Source organism: Neltuma alba, unplaced genomic scaffold (genome assembly GCF_004799145.2).
Source record: "Neltuma alba isolate B1F8T4 unplaced genomic scaffold, ASM479914v2 tig00000747_pilon, whole genome shotgun sequence".
Classification (NCBI taxonomy): Eukaryota; Viridiplantae; Streptophyta; class Magnoliopsida; order Fabales; family Fabaceae; genus Neltuma; species Neltuma alba.
The window spans coordinates 55,624-66,340 of record NW_021632171.1 but is presented as its reverse complement, the minus strand read 5'-3'; the positions used below and the strand labels follow the sequence as shown (position 1 = coordinate 66,340).

The window sequence follows — 10,717 nt, the reverse complement described above, 5'->3', positions numbered from 1 at the left end:
AACCACACTATTTATAATGAGTCTAATGAATATGATGCACAGTGTGACGATAATGCGATTTAACTTTCAAATATTTGTTTTGATTACAATGAGGAGAAGGAAAAAGCACTATTTTAAATAATGGTTCATCCAAGAATTTATTGATATCATATTTAAAAAAAAATGCCAAATCTCTTTATGAATTAACCTTAGAATATTATTTCTTCAAAGAAAGTTAGCATTATTTTGGGAGGAAACAATTAATCCTTTAATTCTTAAAATTTTGACTCTCTTGTATTTTTTACGACTCAATCCCCATAGAAGAAAGGGGCCAAGAGAGAAAAGAAATAAGGTTTTCATCATCTGTTCACAATATGCATATGTGATATAAATCTGAAGAATAGATTATAGGCTTACCAAAAGAATGGATTAGGCTTATCAAAGCAAACAAAAATATTATCATCAATCTTCCCCTGTTTTTCCTTTCCTCCTTCTTTCCCATTTTCTATTTTGATGTGATTTATGTGATGATTCTATTTGCTGAAGAATTAACAGAGCCAATTATTTTAGACGCCTCAAAGGAGAGGGAGCTTATTTGAAAATGAAACTGACATAAATCTTCTGTACGATGAACCCCAATAGTTGGTCAAACCTCAAGGTTTTTCATTTTCATTTTTAATTTAAAAATGATCAAAATATAAAAACAAGATAAAATGAAATTCAAATGATATAATTTTAGTTTATATAACTTCAATTGAAAGGACATGTTTGGCAAATTGAAAGGGGGAAATTACCCGTAAATTTAAAACAAAAAATTAAATAGAAACATTTTCCTCAAATTTCATGTCCTAAATGATTTAATATTTGCAAGGCAAAATTTGTCATTTACAGATTAAATTTATAAGTTAATATTTGATATTTGCAAGTTTAATTACTTTATTTATAAATATTAATTTTTTGTGGCATATTAATAATAAACAAAATTTAAATAATTTATTAAGCTGCGGGTAATAGGTGTTGGCAGAAAAAAAAAAAAGCTAGAAAATATTGCGGTGAATACGGATAAAAGAAAGATTATCGTGTCAACTCAAACTGTCCAAAAGAACACTGGACTGGTTTCTCCAGATTTTTTACCACTCGTGTCTTGTGTTTATCTGTAAGATGCCAAAATTTCTAAGACCTGGAGGTACAGGCTGAATCTGATCAATCTCTTTCTACTTTTATCTCTCTCGCCATGGAATAAAGTCGGAGTGATATATATAGATGAGGTGAATCTGTGATGTGATTCACTGCCACCTTGTTCGTGTACTGTCCGATCAAAATTTGACCTTTTTAACTCGAAAAGAAGCTACGGCCTACGAGTTGGACACATACACCCCCATGTCCGCTCCATTTTTGTCCTGGAGGGCGTAAGCGTGACCGCCAACTTAAACTGAATGCAATTATACCTCATGACTCCGACAATGGCACACCGAATCGCACAGACTTAACTGGTTTTGTCTCCCAGTTTTGCTTCAAATGGAAAAATCATTTTATAGTTTTTTCTGTTCACTTTGATGTATTTGTAGCTGTTGTCACGTTTAAACCTTGCGATTGAGCTTTCTCTTCCCGGGCATGACGGTGGAGGGAGGATTGGAGAGTGGTGTGAACATTGGCGGGTCTTCCATGGATTCCATTGAATCCCGGTGGGTTTTTCAGGAGGAGGATGAATTGGAGGGTGAGTGCGATGAAGATGAATATGAGGATGACGATTATTCGCGGCATTATACCATGTTGGATTCCGAGGACGAGGAGGACGATGAGCCGAGACTGGTTAGGACTGGCGCACGAATCGATCCCTTCGATGCTGAAGCTCTTGAGGTCTCTGGTACTCAGAGGAGTGACAGTGAGGTAGTTTCGACTTCATTTATTTAATGTTTTCTTATGAATTGCATTACTTCCTTCTTTTGTGTGCCTTGACCTTTTTTCTTACTCTATTTTCTATGAATGTGGAAGTTCGCTAGGCATTTTGGGTGATGGAAAGGAAGTTAAAATATGAATAGCTTGTTTCGCTTTTCCATTTAAACTTTTGCGTCTTCTTAAAGCCCATCGGTTACTAATGAGCTTACTTAGTTAACCAATGATGCGTCTTTCTACGTCAGCAACACTCTTCCACATATGTTACTTGAGCATAGTTCGGTTAAAACTGGATAATGGATCTTCAAGAGACAGAGTGACCGGTTGATCTTTGCAGAATTGACACCTTACTCATCTTAATCTTGGAACTGTGTCATGTGAGCAATGGACTCATCTTTACCTTTATGAATCAGTGCTTACCCCGTCTCCTTCCGGAATCTTCTGATTTTCCCTTGCATCTGAAAGTTATCTCTTATGTTCATTTCCAAATAAGTCTTAGGTGTCGGTAAAACCTTTTAGTGAGTTCCTGGATTCTATGAATTTAAGGCTGTAGCTCGCTGATGCAGACTATTTTCCTCTATGTTTACATAGCTTGTTCTCAGTTTTTACTGGCCACCGCTTGATTTTTTTTTTTTTTGCTTGATTGACAAAATATGTAGCTGTAAATTCGTGTGGAATGATATACAGAGTGTAGCTTTTTACTTGTTATCTTCATTTTTTTTCCTAGAGCAGAATGTGGGTGTGGGAAGGAGTATTTATTTGGCTATTAAGACCCTCGGTGTTATCTTTGGAGATGTGGGAACAAGCCCATTATATACCTTCAGTGTCATGTTTAGAAAGGCCCCTATTGATGGAAATGAAGACATTCTTGGAGCATTATCACTTGTCCTGTACACCTTAATCTTATTTCCTCTATTGAAGTATGTCCTCGTTGTTCTATGGGCTAATGATGGTGGTGAAGGTATTATAGATATTGTTATTCTTTAATATTAGTCTTCAGTGATCTGTTATTTCCTCCCTTTCTTTCTCTTTATGTTTGGTCCTAAATTTCAATGTCATAGTTGTTTCCAAACCACTGCAGGTGGCACTTTTGCCTTGTACTCCTTGATTTGTCGTCATGCTAAGGTTAGTCTTCTTCCGGATCAGTTGCCGTTAGATGCTCGCATGTCATCAGACGCTCCCATATCAAAATTTAGGCTAAAGGTGCCAACTCCTGAGCTTGAAAGGTCGATAAAAATCAAGGAAAGACTTGAAACTTCACTGACTCTGAAGAAGCTTTTACTAGCATTAGTACTGGCTGGTACATCTATGGTAATAACTAACGGAGTTGTTACGCCAGCAATATCAGGTTATATATGCTGTTATATTATGTATTTTTGTAACTTTTCCCAAACTTCTATATTCATGTGTATGGACTTTCAGCCTGTGCTTATTCCGCACTTGAAGTGATACTTTACTGCTTGTGTTTATGGCCAAGTCTTCTTCTTAATGATCCCACCTTTTATTTACCTCTTTATCTTAGTTCTTAGTTTATTTGCATTTGTCACTGCAGTAATTTCTTCTGTTGGTGGTTTGAAGGTGAGGGTAGATGCAATCAAGCAAGGTAATGCCTTTACCTATCAATCAACTCTTCAATTGTATTAGTTATCAATCCCTTTATTTAATGATGTTATCTGTAGGGACATCCGGAGAATTCAGGCTTACATTTCTTTGAACTGAGTTCTTTTAACCCGTGCTTTGTCAGTAATAGAATCTGTGGGTTTGACTTATTCAATTTTGTGTCATTGTGCAGGTTATAGAAATGAGCCAAATGAATTTTTTACTTATCACTTTTTAACTTCATATGCTACTTGCATGTTTATGCCTGATTAAACTGGCGGATTGCAAAAATTGGCTAAATGTTATGTCTGATTAATTTTTCTGATTTCAACTTTATTGAGTGAAAAAGGGGCAACAAACATTGCCACTCGAAGGTTTAAAAGTTAATGATAAAGTATATGAAAATGATGAGTATCTAAAACTTTAATATTGAATAAAATACCTAGGAATAATCCTATTCTAATAAAAACCTATTAAGATGTAAAAAATACAGTTACCCTTAAATAAGATAATAAAAAACCTAATGAATGACGTCTTATAATCAAAAAATAATATTAAAAAAAATGTTAAATTGCACATTAAATTTTCTGACACCCCCGAAGTTGGGAACAAATTGGAGCTAGCGTTGCCAATCTTCTTCGTTTTAAGCTTTTTGTTATGCTTTTTGATCGTTTGTCTTCCTCTTCTCACTTTGTAGCAAGGGTCTTGGCTTTTGGGCATTCTCTTGTCAGTCCTTTTATGAGATATTGGTTTCACTAATTATTAGAATACGGTTCTAACCCTTCTCTATATTATAATTTCTATCTACCAATTTGATTTAGGTGAATAGAATGCATTCTGTTTTCTTAGATTTTTTTTTGGGTGGTGGTTTTTTTGGGGGGGGGGGGGATGCATGTGACTAAGTTGATTGATGCCCTTATTCAGACTTCATTTTTTCATTAAGGAGTTAATTTCTTAAATCTTCTCCCTTGATTATGCAGATAAAGTGGTGATGATTTCAGTTGCCTGCCTTGTCATTTTGTTCAGTGTACAGAAGTATGGAACAAGTAAAGTGGGACTTCTTGTAGGACCAGCTTTGTTAATATGGTTTTGTTCTCTTGCTGGCATTGGGATCTACAATCTTTTCAAATATGACAGCAGCGTCTTGAGGGCATTTAATCCTATCCATATATATCACTTCTTTGAGAGGAATTCAACTAAAGCATGGTATTCTCTAGGGGGCTGTCTTCTGTGTGCATCGGGTAAACACACAAATGCAGGATTGTAGATGCTAGAGATGCAGTAATATGTATTTTGTCTCGCCTTAAATGTCTGTAGATTTGTTTCTACTAGCAGGCCTTTCCCCCTCTGTTTTAATGTCCTTATATTGCTAGCTTTTATTATGTGATCAATGTCCAAGTTTTCAACAATTCTAACCATCTGATGTGGAATCGTCATAATTTTGAGGCCTACTGAGCCTGAATCTTCTGTTATGTGGTGTAGGAAAGGAAAGGTTCAGGTTAAAGTGCTTGACAGGATCATGAGTTGTAGTAATGAATTTAAAACTGAAGGATGGATGGATTGATGGATTATACTTTTTTTTTTTGGGGGTACAATGGATGGATTATACTTTGAAGAAGGGGGAATATTAATAACTTGAGGGGGATAGGAAGGAAGGGGGAAGAGACAGAAAACAAGGGGATAAAGCACAATAATGCCATACAATCTACGTAGCTGACCCCACCTGGTGGGATAAGACTGCTTCTTCTTCTTCTTGTATTATCATCCAAGTCTATCTCACATGTGCTGCATGGTGGCTATTTATAGAAGCCACTGCTAAGGTTTCATTCTCAGGAAGGAAACATATAAACAAAATAAAAGGTTTCCTTCTAGTAGGTTTCCTTTGAGTGAAGGAAACATCTCTCTTGCAGCCCATTTAATACATGTAATGGTTAAATAATCCACTTGCTAAATAAAATAAAAACAAGCAGTAATAAAGTATAAAACTTAGATTTCCTTCTATACGAGGTTTCTTCGAAATATATATCATTCTTATATTCCATCATTGGGTGTTGTATGGTCTTGTCAAGAAAGGGGTTTGCCTTGATTATTTAAGTAAGAAATTGAAAACAAGACCTACAACTACATGAATAAACACTAGAAGAGTTGAGTGTTCAAACTTTTAATCTTGACTAGAAGAAAGATGTATGGATTCTTACTTGAAGAATCAAAAGATGGAGTAATCTTTTTTCCCCCTTTTATGGTGGAAAATACTTAAATTCATATGGTTGCAAAGACTGACGGTTTGGTTTAAAGTTGAAAACTAAATATAAGTTTCTGGACTTTTTGTTATGTGTATACTTGGAGTTTATTAATAAGGCTTATTATATGGAAAATCAGATTGCTGTGAAACGGATGGTTAAGTTCTTACTAGACATGATGCCTTTATAATTTGTAAAACCTTTTCATTATGATGCCAAAGCTTCGGGGGCTGTTTGAGCTACAGATATACATGGTTGAAGTTTGAAGCTGTATAATTTGAGGACTGATAGAAAACAAAATACTCCTCCAGTCGTAAATATAAGACCTATTTTTTAATGTAAATTACACTACAAAATAGGTCTTATATTTAGGATCGGAGTAGTATTATGTATTTATATAGGTTGATATGCATCCATGCATGCATGCACACATCCATCCATACGTATCATGGATGCATATGAACATAGATATGTGCATAGCATAGTCCATGTTAAAGGCATAGCTGATACTCAGCTTCTTCACCTGACCTTGCAATAAAGTTTTGTTTTTTATTCTTTCAAGTGACTAGGTTATTGCTAATGATGACACAATACCCTGACATGTTTGTCTATCAAAAGGAGAACTTGTCTTTGTCACTATTACCAACCACCTGAATTTGAATTAGGCATATGGTTGGTCATTGTTGATCAATTGATGGTTGGAATGAGTCACAACCCTAATGACATGCTGCTAGAATGAATCACAATTAGCTAGGTTGAAATGAGTCACAACCATAACAAGTCACTGTTAGAAGGAACCACAATACGCTGGGTTGGAATGAGTCACAACACTGACGAGATGCTACAGGATGAAAATGATGGTAGTCTGGGTTAGAATGAGTCACAATCCGAATGAATTATTGCTGGAAAGGATTATAGCAGTGTAGGTTAGAATGGGATAATGTTAATGAGCCACTGCTGCAAGGAACCTTTGACACATGAAGCCACTTTAGTAAATTACCAAGACCCTTGAGACATAATCTAGGGTCTTATATCGTCATTACAATATGAATTTTAGGCTTGAACTTTTCTGAAGTTTCCATTTCTCTCTCACACACAGATCATGGGGAAACTTTAATGAGTGAATAATCTGAGCCACCTCTTAGTCCTTCACTGTGAATTTATGCTGATGATTAGTGTGGTTGGCTATGTGGACGTCCATATATTCAGGGTATTGGTGGAAAAGACAGACCTATGGATGTGTCAATGCAACGGTATTTTATCAAATTGATAATGACATGTTTTGCTGTTTCCTATTTTATACTTGACTTTAGGATGAAAAGATTTATATGATAAGCTTGCCCATGGTTTTGGGGGGAAAAAAGTTTCTGGCCCATAGCCCCGGTTTTCCAAAATCAAAATTGAAGCGTAATTAGTAGAATATGGAGATTGTTCTTCACAGAATAAGCATTTATGGAACTTGTGAACAGTTTTTACTCACACAGTTAACATTAATGTTTGTTCCTTTTCATTGACCTCGTGTCAATTCTTGATAGTATTATGTGGTGAATTTGCAGCTGAATAACTATTGGTGGCATTTACGTGAATTTTTCAACTATTGCTTAACATTCTTACTGGTTCGTGTTGTAGGTTCTGAGGCCATGTTTGCAGATCTTTGCTACTTCTCTGTACAATCAGTCCAGGTAATGGAATATGAAAAACTAGTGTCTTGTAATGTTTATTAGAATCTCAGGGTTCTTTCTGCTATATCATAATTCCTTATCCTTCTTGTTTGATAATTTTTCTCTAATGGAATTGATGTTGGTTGCCTGCAGCTTACCTTTTTCTTTCTTGTTCTGCCATGCCTACTATTGGGTTATTTGGGTCAAGCTGCTTACCTGATGGACAACCATGCTGATGCTGGTGATGTTTTTTTCTCTTCTATCCCAAGTAAGTATTGATAATTATTCCTATTCCTTCATTCTTTACAGATGGCTTTCTGGATGATTTACAGGAGATTTTTGTTGTACAATTATCTGTCTTCAGGTGGTGTGTTCTGGCCAATGTTCCTCATCGCTAACATTGCTGCAATGATTGCAAGTCGGACCATGACGACTGCCACCTTTTCATGCATAAAACAATCTATTGCGCTTGGGTGTTTCCCTCGCCTTAAAATAATCCATACCTCTCGGAAATATATGGGTCAGATCTATATCCCTGTTATTAACTGGTTCCTTTTGGCTGTTTCACTGGTGCTTGTCTGCTCTATATCCAGGATCGAAGAGATTGGAAATGCATATGGTAATTGCTTTGAGCTTTATTTATATATATATATATATATTTTGCTTATAAATAATCTGTCATTGGTAATAATGTTACAGTAAAATTGAGGTCAAACACTCAAACATCATCATAGAATAGTTAGCATTAAAATGATTTGTTTATGTGTAAGCAGATTGAAATTCTCTCCAGTAATTTCTTCGGAATGCCCTCTGTCATGGTTGAGAACTAAGCACACAAAGCACTCCCTTATTTCTTTCTTCTCTGCTTTCCCTCCTCCCAAAAAAAGAAAAGAAAGGAAGAAAATTGTTTTTACTTCTCATTTATTTCCTTTTTTTTGGGACTTGGCTTGCTTGTTATATCCTGCCACCCTTTTACAATTTTCAGGCATTGCAGAGCTCGGAGTGATGATGATGACATCTGTTTTAGTTACCCTCATAATGCTTCTTATATGGCAGACGCACATAATCAAAGTGCTCCTTTTTATGACAGTCTTCTTGGGATTGGAGTTGACTTATTTTTCGTCGGTTCTGTTGAGCATTACAGATGGAAGTTGGATAATATTGGTTTTTGCCATAACAATGTTTCTTATCATGTATGTATGGACTTATGGTAGCAAGCTCAAATATGAAACTGAAGTCAAGCAAAAGTTATCAATGGATTTGATGCGGCAATTAGGCTGTAATCTGGGAACAGTTCGAGCACCTGGCATTGGTTTGATTTATAATGAGTTGGCCAAAGGAATTCCATCAATTTTCGGCCATTTTCTGACCTCGCTTCCAGCAATACATTCCTTGATTATATTTGTGTGTATGAAGAGTGTTCCAGTTCCAGTGGTGCCCCAAAATGAAAGATTCGTTTTCCGGAGAGTCTGCCCAAGAAGCTACCATATTTTTCGTTGTATTGCCAGGTAGGGAGCTTAATTTTGTATTACTTCAGTGTAAATGTGAAACCAAAAGGCACAGGACAAATGGTATATCCTATGAAAAGTTTGGATTTATTGTCTACATGAATCATTACTATTCATATTACTTCAAGAAATAACGCATGCGGTTCCTTCACTTGAACTTTAACTTGCGTACAGGTATGGTTACAAAGATGTGCCGAAAGAAAATCAACAAGTTTTTGAGCAGATTCTGATTGAGAGCCTAGAGAAGTTTGTCCGTCAAGAGGCTCTCGAGCGATCATTGGAAAGTGACAGGGATGATAGCGATTCAGAGGATGAGTACTCTAAGGTTCTCGTTGCTCCCAATGGGAGTGTTTACTCTCTTAGTGTTCCTCTCCTGGCTAGCTACAATAATGCAAGCAAGCCTGTTTCCATAACCAGCACATCAGAGGTGAGCCCAGCATCTTCTAGTCTTCCTGCTTTTGATGCAGAGCAGAGTCTTCAAAGGGAGCTATCCCTCATGCGTGTGGCTAAAGAATCTGGAGTTGTTTATCTTCTTGGTCATGGAGATATAAGAGCAAGGAAGGATTCATGGTTTATCAAAAAGCTAGTTATAAACTATTTTTATGCCTTTTTGAGAAAGAATTGCAGGAGGGGGACTGCAAATTTAACTGTGCCCCACACACGTCTGATTCAGGTTGGCATGACTTACATGGTGTGACACAGTTCTGGAACCAAATAAAGCAAATGCCAATTTCTTTGGTGGCAGAGAGTGAGGCTTGGAAAATGCAGTTCCGGCTAATTGAATTCCCTTACAGCCAAATACCTATCTAGCTTTGGGTCTGAAAATTGTTTTGACGCTTGCCTGGAAATGTGGGGTTGAAATAGGCGGAGACAAACAAATCAGAGTACAACAAAAATCTTTGGTTGTTCAGTAGGTATCCTGTGAGTGTGTCAATTTTTTCCCAATTTTTTTAGAATTTGAAATAAAAATTTAAACGTGTCGGGTTTCAAAGGCTTAAGAAAGGTTCAGACAGGCTTACAACTCGGAACATTTATAAAAATATCGATAGATTAGTCACCAATGGGATCCTCGCTTTAGCCATGAAATTCAAACCCTTTTTCTTATAGGAGATGAAGCCATACTTTACCTGCTGGGCTAACCTTTGAAGACGTGAATGGCTGTAATTTTACAATGTAGGATGAGCATGACATCAGTAATGGTCAGAGTTTTGTACAGTGGCATTTTATACCGTCTTATTTCCTTATCCTTTTTTCCTTACAAGTTTCTGTAAAACTAAAGTAGTTTAGCGGTAGAATCCATGTTATGTTCTGCTAGTTGGAAAAAAGATCGGATGTTTGAAGAAGAGTTATCTTGCTGCTACTTTCTGTCCTTAATAAAAGTACGAAACAACTAATTTGATAACATTAAAAAAATTAATCTGGTCGGGTAATGTAACAAGTATCTTGGTTTTTCTAAACTGTATTATTTAACTGTATACGTTCAAACCATTTTTGATGAAAATTCTTTATAATTAATAGAGGTATTTTGGAGAATACATTATAAATTTGAGAGATAAAGAGAATTAAAATATTATATTTAGAATCAAATATAATCTCTAAATAGCTTTTATATTAAGGATTGTAATTCTTATATCAAGGATTAGTGATAATGTAGGTAATAAGGAGTGGGAAAAATCTATTGAAAGTTTGGCAATGAGACTTTCCCCATCTATCATTTCAATAATAACTATTAAATAAAAGCTATATTAAGGTAATAATTATTATTAAATGAAAATTATATTAATAGTTATTATTTTAATAATAAAAAAAACATCTATAAGTAATATTAATAAAT

At 35.7% G+C, this 10,717-nt stretch overlaps 1 pseudogene; it reads left to right on the top strand.

Moving 5' to 3' along the window:
- The first annotated feature begins 1,515 nt into the window (after positions 1–1,515).
- Positions 1,516–9,648, top strand: LOC114744766 (potassium transporter 7-like; annotated as a pseudogene).
- Positions 9,649–10,717: the final 1,069 nt, after the last annotated feature.